We start from the raw sequence: 16,971 nt of genomic DNA, 5'->3' as shown, positions 1-16,971 counted from the left end.
AATAAACATGACCAATGCAGGTTTTCTCATCACTAATGTTATTCATGTTTCAGCTTTAATCCATGTGTTTTATAATGATTTTTACTGACTGTAGGATTTACTTCTTGGAGCTTCTGTTTCCTCCAGGGTAGAAAGGAAAGACCAACAGCAAACTCCAATGTGTCTGTTTCCATCCAGAATGTAGAGAATTCTTGGATAGTCATCAAACTGCTATGGTTTCATTTTAGTCAGTTCATAAATCCCCACAGAGAGGGGCAGATTAGATGAGACACTCTCCTGTGTCCTGTGGTCAGTATTTTGGCGTTCGTATGCCTTAACCACGTATAACCTTCTGCTGATGCGGGGGTTTGTTGGTTCCTTTACAAATTACTCCAGCGAGAACACATACAGTTTCATTAGTGAGTTTTTGTTGTAGCAGTAAGAGTTTGCAGATTTCAGTGTCAAGAAACCAGATCTGACAAGATTTCCTTGGTGTGGTGACAAGGTTCTCCCCACATGCAGCATATATAATGTATAACTTTAGTTTTCTATTCTTACATTTCTCATTCATTCTGTTTATTTCTATGCTTATTTATTTTACTATTCATTTTTCTATCTATTCTACTTTCTAGTTGCAGAGATGCTGAACTATGTTTTAAAATAAATAAATACTGATTTAATCTGTCTGGGGATGTGATCACCTATGATAGCAACCTACCCTAATTGTTACAATGACTCTGCTATATATTTTTGACTCCCATAAGGAAAGAAAATCATGTCTTCTGGCCCTGAGTATCTTGTTGAGTTTGAAACTTGTCCAGGGTACATGCAAAGTTATAATGAAATTCGTTTTAGAGTCCAAAGCCTTTATGACTTTATGTGAAGAATTTGTTATTTTTGAATTGTTTTTCATTGCTATAGTGAAACTCCTGAGGGTGTCTTTTTCTAAAAGAAGATTCTGTAAATTGCCTTGCAAGCATGAGGATGTGAGGGATACCTCCAGAACCTTCATGAAAACAAACAATAAATCAAACAAAAAGCAATCAATTAAACAAAACCAAGTATGATGGTGTCCATTTGTATTTCCAGCACTAGAGAATCAAGGACAAGTGAATTCTTGGGTCGGGCTGGCCATCCAACCTTGTTCACTTGGTGGATTTCAGCTTAATCAAAGACTCTATCTCAAAAGAAGTGGACAGTATTTGAGGAATAACACCTATATTTGGATTCAGACAACCATGAATGTCTCTAAGCCATTTGAGGAAATCTGTGAGCAATGTACAGATTTTGAGAGACATAAGGAAGTTCCTTTATATCTCTCAATGCCAGTCAAACTGTGCAAAAGGGTGCTTATATAGAGAGGATTATGAGTGTTTAAGATATGGATACATAACCTTAGATCAAACACCTGATAGTAGGGAGAGGGAACTTATAGAACCGACCTCCAGCAGGAAGACAGGTCATCAAGTGAGGGAATGAGTTACAATTCCACAGTCACATATCTGACCCATAATTGTTCCTGTCTGAAAGAATTATAGGGATGGAAATGGAGAGGAGCCTGAGGAAAAGAAGGCCCAATGACAGGCTCAAAGTTGGATCCAGCTTAAGGTGAGTTCCCAAGGCCTGATACTATTACTGAGGCTATGGAGAGCTCACACAAAGGGATCTATCATGACTGCCCTCCGAAAGATCCAACAAGCAGCTGAAAGAGTCAGATGCAGATATTTGCACCCAACAATGGAAAGAAGCAGCTGACCGCTGCTGTTGATTTAGGGAAGGCTGAAAGAAGCTGAGGAGAAGAGCAATCCTGGAGGAGGACAGCAGTCTCAATTAATCTGGACCCCCAAGATCTCTCAAACACTGGCCTACCAAACAGACAGCATACACCAGCTGATTTGAGGCCCCTAACACACGTACAGTAGAGGATTTCTGGGTCTGTGTTCATTCAGAGATGATGCACCTAACCATCAAGAGACTGGAGGCCCCAGGAAGTTTAGAGGTCAGGTGGGGTGGGGTAGGGGACATCCATGTGGAGATGGGTTGGGGTGGGGAGAAGGTGTGGGATAGAGCAGTTGGAGGGTGGGTCGATGAGGGTATGGGATATGGAATATGGAATGTCAAAAATAAAAATAAAATAAAATTTAAAAAAGGTATGGATACATAGCATTCCGGACTTGTTAGGTCCCACTATCTTCCTGCTCTCTGTCAACAAGGCTCACTCTCTAAAGTATACACTTCACTCTGGCTTTGAGTATATCTGCTGAGCCTGGAGTCTTGTCTATTCTCTTTAGTGTCTTTTCAGTGATTGATAACTTGTAGAAAAATCCATTTTGGGAGGCTATTTTTCTTCTTGACATACATCACAGGATATTTTTGCAGCCTGATGCATCTAACACATCTGTGTAATCACACAGTTTCCAGAAATCCAGATGTTCCCCAGTGTACCTCTGGCTCCCACGCTCTTGCAAACATTTGCTGTAAACACCAAAGGCTGTTTGTTGGTTTTAATGTTCTAGTTCATCTCATTACCCAGCGAAGGTGAAAGATTGAAGCAGGATAGTGTTGCCAGTAAATGTTTTTGCCCCTGATGCATCTATTTCTAGTGCCTGATTAGTATGCAGTGGGGATCACAGGCTGACGCTGTATAAATGGCCAATTGTGTTCTGCCTGCTGTGGTACAGAAAGAGAAGTCAGGCTGGTTGTGCAGATTCCCTTCTGTTTTCTGGCCTGAGGTCCACAGCTGAATAGATATCTCAGCTGAGATGTCACACAGATGAGATGACACATAGAAAAAGAAGAAGAAGAAGAAGAAGAAGGAGGAGGAGGAGGAGGAGGAGGAGGAGGAGGAGGAAGGGGAGGAGACCAAAATCAGGTCACACTGGACTACTGGGACCCCACTAAAAGAACTAAGAAGTATTAAAAGGTTTCCTATACCTGAAATATATACAGATATTACCAAAACCAGAAGGTATTGTTACTACTACAATCATTACTCAATCTGAACCAAAGATGTACATTTTGTGTTTAGAAACATCATAATGGTAGAACACATACTCAACACTTGGGAAAGATCATTGGGATGGATTCAGGAGATTGGCCAGAGCCCTAGCTTTGCCTCTACAGACTGTATGAATCTGGATAAATCTCTGATATTATCCTGACACTAAGTTGTCCATTGGTAATGCTAAGAGGTTGCCCGAGATGATACCTAGGGCCCTTCCAGCAAGAAGTTGTTACAAGATAAAGTGTGAGGAAACATTTCCAACAGAGTGGCAATTAATGGATCTCCTGAAATGAGGTATAGAGTATTTTTCTCCCTAGAATCTTATAATAGAGGATCAGGTGTGAGGTGAAGAACATTGCTCCTCTAGGTTTTATGGAGTTCCAGTTCAACCTTTCACATCAAATCAAGGAGTAGTTTTTATATGGCACATTGCTTTAAATCTTGATGGTTGATATAAGTGAATGATATTAGTCAGAAATCTCCTGTGAGTTTGTTGCTCAGTATTGGCAATAGGAACTATATTTTAAAAATCATTCTATTAACTTTGATATCTCTTACTACATGGTGTTCTTCTGAAGTGCTAGAACTGTGCTAGTCCTGATCAGCATTCCATCACCTCTTCCTGTCTATGATCAATTCATACTCATTGAATGATTGGATGGATAAATTAATGAATGGAAGTAGTTTTATATGTGGAAAGCAGACGGATTAGATAAAGTGCCTTCTGAGTTAAATGACTTAGAATTATTTAAGAGTAAATATAGGGACACAGCATAATCAAATGAAATTCTGGTAAAGAAGAGTCAGATGAACCAAAGGGCTCATATAATACAAAAGCCAATATTCAATATTAAGAAAAAAAGAATAGTTGGAAAAGGAGAAGCTTGTTTGGCACAATTACTAATTGCATGGCTATTGTCAGTTGATAGGTGCAAGGGCGAAGGAAACTCATTGTTTTTTGGACCATGGATACTACTAAGTTGTCTATCCTCTAGAGTTCAGCTCCTTACTGAGACATATGGGCATCACTAACTGGATTTAGTGAGTATCAAATGAAGGAGAGGGGAAGGGAGAGGGAGAACAAGACTATGACATAGTATTGATCTGTAGAAGGGGATGTTGGGAGAATAAAATGGGGAAGTAGAGAAGGGGTATAAGCATATTTTCACTACATCAGTATGATATTTTCAGAGAATATTAGAAAGAAGACTGAAAATGTTCTTACATTACGAAGCACTTTAAGAGATGGAACTAGAAAATGTCATCCTGGGTGAGGTAACCCAATCACAAAAGAGCACACATAGTACACACTCACTGATAAGTGGATATTAGCCCAAAAGCTCCAAATACTCAAGATACAATTCACAGACTACATGAAGCTCAAGAAGAAGAAAGACCAAAGTGTGGGTGCTTCAGTCCTTCTTCGAAGGGGGAAAAATATTCATGGGAACAAATATGGAGACAAAGTGTGGAGCAGAGACTGAAGGAAAGGTCATCCAGAGACTGCCCCATCTGGAGATCCATCCCATATTCAGTCACCAAACACAGACACTATTGTGGATGCCAAGAAGTGCATGCTGATAGGAGCCTGATATAGCTGTCTCCTGAGAGGCTCTTTCCAGAGCCTGAAAATACAGAGGCAGATGTTTGCAGCCAACTATTGGACTGAGCATTGGGTCCAATGGAGGAGTTAGAGATAGGACTGAAGGAGTTGAAGGGGTTTGCAACCCCATAGGAAAGACAAAAATATCTGTTGTATGCAGGCCTGCGGCTTACAAGGACCAGGTACACCAGGGCGGCAGGCTGGGACTGAAAGAGACTTAGACGTAGAGAAGTTACTGGAGCCAAGACATGACATGGAGTTCAAGGCCCTACAGTTTACCACGAAAGTATACTTATAAAAGGGGAAGGCCCATCCCGGCCAGTCCATTTTTGGTGTCTGGAGCCAGCCTGTAGGTGATATACAGAATAGGATGTTCCTCTGGATGTATCAGGTGCTTCTCAGCAGGTAGCAGTGTCTTGGAGAGAGCAGTGGCAAGTGGCAGAACAAAAGAGCCATCTAGGTCGGAAGGCTCCACCTTAGGTAATTTCCTTCACAGTGGCAGCAAGGTCAAAGTCTGGATCAGCCTACTTCAGGGCTGAGGGAGGCTACAATATCAACCAACCAGACAACCCCCCTCCCCAGAGCTCCCAGGGACAAAAGCACCAACCAAAGGGTACACATGAAGGGACCCATGGCTCCAGCCACATATGTATCAGAGAATGGCCTTGTTAGGCATCAATGGGAGAAGAGGCCCTTGGTCCTGTGAAGGCTCGATGCCCCAGTGGAGGAGAATGGCAGGGCAGGGAGGCGGGAGTGGGTGGGTAGGTGGGTGGGTGGAGGAGCACCCTCATAGAAGCAGGAGGAGGGGGATGGCATAGGAAGTGGGAGTGGGGGACCAGGAAAGGGGATAACATTTGAAATGTAAATAAGGAAAATATCCAATAAAAAGAAAAAGAAAATCAATGGCTGATACAAAAAAAAAAGCACTTTAGGTTGGAAAAGCATAATAAGTGTGAACAAATGAAGTATTATATTCATTAATTTTGCTTCACAGGAATCAGTATGCCAGACATAAAAAGGTCGAAGGGAATTTATCCTGGCTCAGCGTTTCAAAGGGTTCAGCCTGTGGTTTCTTAACCTTATGCATTTGGAAAGAATAGGACAATGGAGCTTCTTCATTTCATTGTAAAAGAGAAAGTAGGAGGGACAGGAAGGGACAGAGGCATTAAAAACTCCATAGTCCTGACCTAGAGATCCTGAACCAATGACCTGTTTGTCCTAGTGCCTTAAAGTTCTTTAGCTTCCAAAAATAGTGTGGGTCATGTTTTAGCATGTGCCATTTTAGCAACATTTTCTATGCAAACTGTAACATGGGCATCCTGTTTGGATATGGGACTGACAAAAAGGGGCTTAGACTGAGGCTAATGATCAAGAATCAAACAGCACATTAAATATTTTAAAATTATTATCAACTTATTAAACAATAGATTGTTTTGTTCTTATGCTCTTGAGATAAAATTGTTAAAAGCAATAACCTGTCTTAAGTAAAATAAGCTGGACTTAATCAAAACAGATAAAACTTAGGGGACTGGGAGAGACACAATGATGAAAGAATGGGTTCCCTGTGTTTCCTGAGTTAACAGATATCATAGCAGTAGGCATGGGAGGGTGAAACAGAAGCAGGGCAGGACACTGGGATTATCATGGGCTTGACTCTTACTGTCTCTCTTTCTTCTTCCTGTCCACAATGAAGAATCTCCATTGTCATGGTAATATAGATGTTCTATCCAAGTCAGCAGATAGAGATTAATGGTGGAAAAGTCATACATTGGACTGAAGGCCGATGCATTGTGTAACAGGTGAGGGACCTTGGACAAATCTTCATCTGCCTTTTAGGTCAAATTGTATTTCCCTGGAACAGTTAGCAAACTAAACTCCACGTGTCAATGTTAACCCACTGCCTGTTTTTGTAGATACAATGGCATTACAACATTGTTAATATTTGCCTGAGTGTTACAATGATAGTATAAAGAGGTGTACAGTGTACAATAGGTGACTGTGAAAGAGTTCTGCAAAGTCTCAAATCATTCCAAAGTGACACTTTACAGGAGCCTAATGGTTCTTCTGGAATGATGAGGGTGATATACCCTTAGTATGGTTCTTTTGAATATTTATTTATTGTCAGGTATAATAAAGACCTCAATAAATATTTTTGCATTTTATTGGATTAGTAAATAAATGGAGGAGAGACATTATATACTAACATAGATAAGAGGACAGTTAAACTCCATAAGAGCTGGGCAATGCTGTGCCTATTACTTCTCTTCCTCATAAAATTATTTTCTTATTATAAAGAGATTATAATAAAATTTATCACAATAATGATGGTGAAAAAATTAAACATAGTAGGATTACCTTGAAAATCTTATAATACAATAGTTTCTCAATTAAAAATGCAGAGAAAATAAAAAACAATTGACATCAGTCAATCATTTTGTTTTAAGCCACAGAATCTATGGGAAGTTTCTAGAGTTCTCAGCTCAAGTTCAGAAACTGCTTTGAATAAAATCAAATGAGACCTTGATTAAAAAGGAGATGTTCTACTACTTAGGCTGCCTGTATCTTACAACCATGCCTAATATACAACAGAGATCAGTGTTGTGGATGCCTGGATGGATGGATGCATGGATGGATGCATGGATGGATGGATAGACGATTACAAACTTAGACATCAGTTCTGGGTATTTTGAGGATAATTAAAACCATCCTAAGTTATTTCAAGGTAGCAGCTAGATTGTTTTTCTACTATTCTAGATGGAAGCCCACTGGGGTTACTGTCCAGAGGAAACTCCTTTTTGGAATTGACACTCTTTTACAATTATAACATCTCAAACAAGTCTACATACAAAATCACAAGGGAGCTTTTGATAAAAAGCTGAGGCACAGGTTCCACATAAGAGCAAAAGATGAATTTCTGGAAGATTAGCTAAGATAATTTTAAAGTCCTTTAAACCTCTTCCTGCCAAAAAGGTTTAGTTTAACTTTTCTGGGGTAAACTCTATGATTTCTGGGAAGTTCCTGCACAGGAAGGCCTGCAGTAGCAGTTCATTTAAAACATATTCTCAACTTTTCACTTGAGCAAGAGGGACCTTTGTAAGGCTAGAGAAATTACATGATGTTGTATTTGGAGGTATCCAGAAAAAGCCCTGGTTCATAATGGTTTGACACCAGGGAATAGGAAAGTGGTGAAGACATTCTAAGTTGAAAATATATATCTTTAGGACCCAATAATCCTGGTGGCAAAAGTACATCCCTTGGTACCTCATAGCATTAAAAAAAAAAAAAAAAAAAAAAAAAAAAACATGATGTCTTAGACTCTACATCTTCATGGTCATGAAATTCACCTGGGTCCATATTACTACTAATTGTAGCAGAAAATATGTTCCTGAGTCCATGGAGTTAAATTGCCTTAGAGTCATATCATAACACTGCCAGCTTGGGATCATAGAATCTGGAATGTGTAGAAGCAGGAGGAAGGCCTAGATTAGAAACAGGTTTGCCACCAACCAAAGAACATATATGGGCTGGACTTAAGTCTCCCCATAAGTATGTAGCAGATATGCAGCTTTGTCTTCATGTGGGTCTTGAACAACTGAAGCAAAGGCTAACTCAAAAGGTGTTGACTGTATGTGGGCTATGTTCCTCTAGCGGTGCTGCCTTGTTGGACCTCAGCAGGAAAGGAAGCACCTAGCCTTATTGCAGATACTTGAAATGCCATGGTGGGTAGATACTCAGGAGACTCCTACCCATTCAGAGGAGAAGGGGAGGGGAGATGGGAGATGTACTGTGGGTGGGGCTGACAAGGACTGGGACAGTGAGTGGAATGTAAATGGAATATATAAAACAAAACAAACAAAACTAAAGTAAACACAACAACAAAAACAGGTTTCCTTCTCAGTAGCGTCTCAAGGCATGAAAAGAAAACTTACTTATGTTGTTTTTGGGGGAGTTGCTGAGACTAAAGCTATATATACCTAGACCAAATTTACCAAGATTCTTCCTAGCCAAGGATGGCAAACACAGTCCATGTTTTGTCTTAAATCTGACCAGTAGGCTGTAGCTGCCTAGAGCACTGTGTTGAGACAGAGTTTGATGTCTTGCATCTGGTTTGCTAGGAGAAAGTGCTATGATTCATTAAATTAGCTATGGGTGCCTTATCAAAAATAACCTGGTGTGTGGGAAGATGAGGCCACACAGCATGGTGGCAGCTGAAGTTCGAGAGAAGGCTGATCATGCCAGCCTTGAAAACCATAATGGCTTTCTGATTCCATGAGGGCATTGTACTCTGGTTGTTTCTTGTTAGCAGTCATCTTCCCTCAGTCCCTGGGCACTTGGTTACATAATACCTGAAAATATTAAATTAGTTTTCCTTTACAGGAAATTATGTTCCATTAGGGCCACTGACGTAGCTATTCCGAGACCTCCAAGAGCATTGTGTACTTTTTGGAAATTTCTGACAAATCTGATTGGCTCTAAATCAAGAAGCTCTCCAAAGGCTTTGTGGCTTATTGAGTAATTAGGTATTAAGTGGTTTTAATACTAGAAATTCGAGGCTCAGACAGGAATGTTCCACCTGTGGTCACTGGAGATGTACCAGGTCCTGCTTCTGGTAGAGAGAAGGAAGGAGGCAGAGGCCAGCCAAGCCTGATCTGATATCACTTCCCAAAACTCACTAGGCCACACATGCCAAGGAGGCACAGCCAAAACCCTCCTTTATTTCTCTATAGGGTGATTTTTGCCATAAAATACTGCCCTCTTTGACTTCTCCTACTGCTTAAATACCTCCTTAAAACGCAAAGGCCATTTTCAACTAACATTTGACTTCCTGCAAGAGTCTGGTCTGGTCTTTAAGTCTTTCATTCATCCATCCATCCATCCATCCATCCATCCATCCATCTATCTATCTATCTATCTATCTATCTATCTATCTATCTATCTATCTATCTATCTATCTCTGTCTCTCTCTGTCTTTGTCTGTCTCTCTCTGTCTCTGTCTGTCTGTCTCTCTCTCTGTGTGCTTGTGTGTGTTACAGTAGTATATGAAGGAAGTCAGGGTACAGTTTTCAGGAGTTGGAGCTCTTGTTTCTGATACAATGGGAGGCACATTAGCCTGCCAAGTCATCTTGCTCACCCAGTCTGGTTCTGATCCATGGTTCACACTGTTTCCTTACATGGAGTAGGTGAGCCTTGGGATTTCCTGTCCTTCTCTGTGTCCCAATTCTGATTTCTTATTGCACTGCTTCAATGCTGCGTCCACCACAGATTTTTTCAAAAAAATCTCTGAATTGCACTGAATTTTGACTTCCTACTTTGAACCCTCAACTTTAGAATAACCTTTTCATGGAAATTTCTCCTCTTTTTGTTGTGTTTGTTGTCTTCCTTGCCCTGCCCAGAGCACTTTATAGCACATAAATCAATCAACCTTATTTCTCTTACCTTACAGTAGAATTACTTCATGTAAATTTCATCATCTGTGGTATGGTAAACTCTGCAAATAAAAGAATTAGATGTAGCCTGTCTTTACACAATTTCCTTGCCTTGTATTACTGAACTTTGCATATAGCCAGTGCTTAACAAATAGGCATGCATTGAGTAATGACTTTTCAGGAATTGGAATCAGTGGACTCATAAGCATATACAAAAGCTAAAGGGTTGTCAACTAGTAATGCTGTAGTGTCATCAAAGCACAATGCATCACTCAGAAGTGTAAAAAAACCCCAGTGCACTACCAGTCACAAACACATGACATATACAATTATGTACCATATGTAACACTTGACCGCACTAAAGAAATATGTGTTTATTATACTATGCTTTTAACATTGTTTTTTCTGTGTGACACATCTACTTATAAAAGTATACTATAAACAGTATATTGGCATAGCATCTGAAGCCTTGTATACTTTATGTTTACTACATCAGTTGAGTATAGCTAAAGGCCACATTTGTTTGGCTGACACTTTCTAAGAAAACGGAAGTACTCTATCATGTTCACATAATGACAAAGTAAACCAAGCATAGATTTTTTTTTGAATCCATTCCCATTGTGAAGCAATCCATGACTATAAGGATGATCTATAACATTGGTGGTCCCATGACTACCCATTCATAATCCAGTAATGTATATATAAGCCCCTGGTTTCTTTATTCTCTTGTACATTATTTTTAGGATCCATATCATATTCCTGAGGGTGAGAAATGTTAGAAACCAAGATATAAACTTGATTTGGGTACAAATCTCAATATACAGATGATAGATAGGCAACGTAAGAATAGATTCCAATTCCTTAAAGGGAGAATACATTTCAGACTTCAGTGGATTTAATATACTATACAGACAGCAGAACATTGAGATCGTGGGGTGATTTTGTTCTATATTCCTTTATTTCTAAAGAAATCTGTTCCTCCTCCTGTCCACACCCCGAGTTCTTATGGTATTGCCTACAATGCTTCTTTCACTGGTCAGAGGATGAGAGAACCTTTCTTAAAGCTCTTGATTTTCATGTCCAAATTTCAGTTCTCAGCTTCAAAATAACCTGTACCTAAAAATTTCCTCTAAATCCATTCTGTGTTCTTGTGTGCCTTTCGAGCTTTATCTTTCAGTATTTGTATCATATTCTGTGATCTAGATGCCAACTCACATACTAATCTGAAAGCACATAGCAGGAATCCTAGGGATACTAATATCCAATTCTCCTCTAGTTTGGAGTAATTTAAACACTCAGGGAGAATCTATCTCTCTCTCTCTCTCTCTCTCTCTCTCTCTCTCTCTCTCCCTCTCTCTCTCTCTCTCTCTCTCTCTCTCTCTCTCTCTCTCTCTCTCTCAAGAAAGAGTGAGAGATAGGTCAAATAAAAAAAAAAAAACTGGTGTCATGTTTACTAAAGGTAGAGCTGTCTGAAAGAATATGGAAGTTTTCCTTCCTTCCTTCCTTCCTTCCTTCCTTCCTTCCTTCCTTCCTTCCTTCCTTCCTTCCTTCCTTTCTTCCTTCCTTTCTTCCTTCCTTCCAGGTTCTGGACTGTTACACTCACCTATCTTGAATCTGATGGAGAAGATGAAACAGGAAAAACAAAAACAAACAAACAAAAAACAAAACAAAACCATTGTAGAGGAAAGTGAGGAACTTCCAAGAGTATTCATGTCTAGAAAACACTTTTCTTTTCTCTTCTCCTTGCTTCTCTCTAAAAGGACAGAATGAACTATTTCAAAGCTTCACTTATCAAATTTAGTACTCAGGGGAAAGGTGGATATGGAAGTCTATAGAGGCACCAGATGTATGTCTGTTTCTTTTAGGTGGGGCTTGGACGTCTACATTGGCATCCACAGAGCTTCAGGTGTCTCCCTTATGACATGCAGTACACATTTGCCATCGTGTCTTTATCCAAATTACCTCTTTCCACAACAGTTTCTTTCTCTGACTTCTGCATACAGAAATCCATGTTTTTTCTCAAGAGTCTTTCATCCTTGTCTCTATTCTTTCCAGGTAGGATTCAAAAGCACCCTTTAGTTATATTAACAGTGGTGATATGTTTATTATTGCACTTATTGCATGAAACTTGTGTCTGTAGATGTTTGTTTGCTCTTCCCTCTTTCCACCCCTCACCATGCTTCCTGGACTATATACTATGTACCCCTAGTGCCTATCTTCATTCAATAAAGGGTATTTAGTCATGAATTATGCTGGATGTAATAGGGCAAAATAAGTGCCAGCTATGCCTAACTGTTGCTGATGAGCACAACATTTGTCCCTAGTCTTCTAGTTCACACAACCATAGACCATAGTTCAGAAGACATTGACCTAAAGCCACATGTGGAGTTCCTATTTCACAGAAATATGTATGGTTGAAGCATCATATGAACTTCTCCCAAATATTGCATCCTTCGATGGGCAGATGGTATAAAATGAGAGCTCGTGTTTTGGGTTCAAAAATTGCAGATTCTTTTGAAGAACTTAATGTAAATTAGTGGTACACAAGTCTGATGTTTTTCTTTTCCTAATACAACTTGAAAAGGGGCATAGTTTCAGTGGCACCTTAACACAACCTTGTAGAGAACTGTAATTGCTGTCATCTTAAGTATGTTTTGGACTATGGGGTTTAATCTTAAGTAGGATGAAGAATGTTTGCTTTAAAGTACATGAAAAAGGAGATATGTTTATCTAGTTGTTAGGAACACAAAAATTATATAATACATAAGACATGCTCAACCTGATAGCTCATAGTAAGTGGAGATTCAATAGGTAGTAGTTACTGTTATAATTGTAATAAGATACTCAATCATTGGGGTCATCCAGCTGTTTAGAGATGGAACCTGACATGACGTTTGCTTGTAGAGTTTTATGTTCTGATATCTTCTATTTCTCCTCTGCGTGTCACCCTACTTCTAGGGATCTGTGGAGTATGTGTCTATAACCTTCTAGAAACTTTCTATTTATATCTTGGCCAGACTCATTTCCCCAGTGGGGACAAAAAAAAAAAAAAAAAAAAAAAAAAAAAAAAAAAAAAAGCAAAAATGCAAAGAAAAAAATAGCCTCTTCTTCCACAAACACCACAATCTACGATGCAGGAAAAAATTACCCTTAATTACTGGGGCTTTTCTACAATTATAGGATGTGCATTTGAACTCTGAAGGGTCCTCTCCTGAGGATAACCTTTATTTGCCTGATTGCGTCTGTTCAGTTAATTCTGGCTAATTACTATTTTCTTCCTATTAGATTCTAATTATATACAGTATTTTCATTATAAAGCGTAATGTTTCCCAGAGAACCATGTCAATTATACAGGCAATATTACCGGAGGTCTGGTTTACCTCATTAAGCCCAAGCGATGAAGCCATGCATCTGATTAAACCCACAGTCTGCAGGATGGACTTTAACTGTATGTGGGTACTGGTGACTCCCATGTAACATTTACTGGGTGTGGGAGAAACCCTTCATAGGAAGTGGGAACCCACTGCATGTCTTCAATTTTCTGTTGGAAGAATATGTTTAGGTTCACAGCAGAAACTTTTTCTTTAATTTATTCATTTATTCACTTTATAACCTCATCAAAGTCCCCATCCTACCTCTCCTCCAAGTCCCACCATCCCATCCCAATAGAAACTTCTATTTCTGAGTACTTTAGCTCAAGTTGGTAATGAATGCTATAGAGAAACACCATGTTTTACTCTTGACTCAAATGCTTCTGTTAGACTACCCATAACATAGGACACTACTGACTTTCACATCCAATGATTCTTAATTATCTCTACTTGTATGAGAACAGATATCTTACACTAAATATATCCAAATCAGAAGCCATGATTGCTGCTTTTCCTAAAACTAGAGTCCATCCTACTGTCCACTACTCCTATCTTTGCAAATGTCATATATACCAGATGCCAAAGGGATGTGATGAAGGTAAGGCACACTTAGTTTCTGCTTTCCTTTAGTTCTTACAACCAGTCCACAACAGAAGTACTCATCTTTCTGTTTTCACTTGGCTACCCTCAGTCTAGACCAACATCATCCCTACTCAGTAATTCTTACATAATTGATATTTTTTATTTTCCTTTTCACAGACGTATTACTCATCCTAATTGCCTCAAGGTGATTTAGAAAAACAAAAGCAAAACACAAATAAACAAAATAACGGTACCATTAAAACACACACACCACCACCACTGCCTCCACCACCACTGCCTCCACCACCACCACCACCATCCACACACACATACAAACACATGCACACACACACACACACACACACACACACACACACACACACAGGCACACACCACTACCAACCTCAGAGGACAAAAACAGCTAGATAATGGTGCTCTTTAATTTAAAAAGATACTTATGTTATTTGGGAAATTAAACTTCTCACCATGCCAATAAGATACTCCACGAACTTTCTCTTGCAAACTTCTTTAACTGTTATTCATTGGGGTTATGCTACATTCCAGAAATTGCTCTAGATCAATTGGTTTCTGTTTGAGTGGAAACAAAATAACCATAACCATCATTATAACAAACAGTGTTTTTTCAATATTAACTTGATGGCTCTGAATGTATTTCTGGTTTCTCTTATCCAACTGGATTGTCTACAAGGTCTGAGTCCACATCTCTGTGATTTGCCTCTGTATTTTGAAACTTCTCAAGAAATGTGAGATACTTTGCTATGAGTTGACACTTGAGCAGAGTTAGAAAACAAAGTTGATTAAAAAACACACTTTTATTGGATTCTAAAGGAATTAATAAAATCCTCCCTCTGGGGATTAATAAAACTGGATTTTTAATATTAGCTTTATTTTCTACTTTATAAAAGTATTTTAATCAACATTCTTGGCTCTAAAGGATGATGGACTTAAGCTGTGTTTTCAATGTGCAGAATTTGAGTGAAGGGATTCATCAGCTCATTTGTAGAGGACTTAAAAATTTTATATTGCCTTACCTGTTAGAAAAATGCCACAATTGTTTCTCTTGTGAAAAATCTATAAAAATTATGAAACTCAATCAAAAAGAGATGTAACCTTTCTTGAACATCTCATAATTTAGCAGTTACTGATTGGATCAACAGAGACCATGAGAGTTTTAGTTTAGAGAGCGTCAGTAGATTAGTGGATTAGATACAATAGCACTGAGGGTGTAGTTTTAGGAGTTTGGGATCCTGGGTTTAGCTGTGTATGACCTTGAAGATATTTTACTTAACCTTGCACTTTAGCTTTCAATTTGTGAAAAGGGATCATTGTGCTTTGTACTTTGTGGGTTGTTTTGAGAACTAAATGAGCAAATCCACTTATAATACTTCTTTGTGGCTCCAGAAATGTTGGCTGTCATTATCTGTGTCCAAATGCAGACTAATCTCATCTTAGAGTACTATTGTTGCCATTAATAAATACCACTAGCAGCATTGGTAATGCTCATTAAGTGCCCTCTGTAACTCAACCTCTAATCCTATCAAGATGCTTAGACTGCACATAAAATTATTTCATTATACAGAGTAAAACCAGGGATCCCTAAGGAACTGGCTAAAAGGCAGACAGTTTTAAACAGTCAATCTGAGAGTCGCCTACCAGTTTGCCTATACTCTGTGCCCATGTTCTTGAAAGTAGTTAAAATTTCTTGTGAACTTCAAAACTCAACACCCCTTATACCTGAAAGGTGTTACAGAATGAGCATCATCCCTTTCAAGTTCATAGGAAGAAGTCAAACACCTCCATATGTGTTAGTTTGCTTTTTGTAGCCATGAGCAAAAATACTCTGGCCAAAAGCAACTTTAGGGAGGACAGGATTTATTTGGTTTATAATTCCATGGCACCATCCATTATTGAAAGAAGTCAAGGCAGGGACTTAATGCAGCATCTTGAAGCAGACACCATGAGAGGAGTAGTGCTTGGTGGTTCACTATCTGGGGTGCTCAAGTTCATACTCTTGTTACCTTTTTTATAAAACCAGAGCCTCCTGCTCAGAAAATGCTATCACTCACAGTGGGCTGGACTCTCCTATAATTACCAATTAACACAATTTCTTAGAGGCACATCCACAGACCAACCTGATAAAGACAATTACTCAATTGAGGCCACATTCAGGAGTAATTCTAGAACCACACCTTGATCTTGGAAAGCTAGTCTCTAAACTCTGAGAAAATGTATATCTATTGTTTAAGCCACACAGTCTCTGGAACTTTGCTATAGTAAGTAGCCCTATCCAACTAGTAGAGAAGGGAGTATTTCTAATGGGAAGAAACCACAAAAGAGAGGCCAAATGACCAGAACTGTATTTTTTAGGAAGGGTCCAGTGCTCTGTTCCATGTCAGGCTTATAAAAGGAGCTCATTAAGTGGGTAGGTAAGTGTCCAGAGCATGTCTTCCTTCATGATGAAGATCTGTGCTTCCTAGCTCTTGGATGAGCCTTATGTTCATGTCTACAGTCTCTTCTCTTGGCAGCTGCCCCTGGGTGGTCAATATGCTCAGGTGTGGGAAGTTGCTTTTATTTTACAGTTCTGGAGCCCTGCCAGAGAGTCTGGAGCCAGGAAGTCTAGGGCATCATGTTTATATGAGCATCAGGAAATGTTGGTTGATAAACAGATCGACACTTCAATGGGGTGGTCCATCAGTCCTGCTTCTGTCTCTGTTATCTCAGTGGATCTCAGGGGGCTGCTGCCAAGTGGAACTGGAAACATATCTGGCTGGCTCCTTTCCATGGGTCACAAAGAAAAGCTGCAGAGCAATAGTAGAGTCTCCTTTGATGGAGGATCTTAGGCCACATTGATAGATGTAACAACCCTATTACTAATTTGTATATAAAAACAAAAGAGAAAAAGTTCAAATGTCTTTTTCCTACAAAAATGTAGATTATATTTTGTTCAAGCTATTGATTTTCTCTGAGTCTTTCTGTAATCAGTTT

The sequence above is a fragment of the Mus musculus genome, chromosome 4, assembly GCF_000001635.26.
Source record: "Mus musculus strain C57BL/6J chromosome 4, GRCm38.p6 C57BL/6J".
Taxonomy (NCBI): domain Eukaryota; kingdom Metazoa; phylum Chordata; class Mammalia; order Rodentia; family Muridae; genus Mus; species Mus musculus.
Note: the sequence above shows the minus strand (reverse complement) of the source record.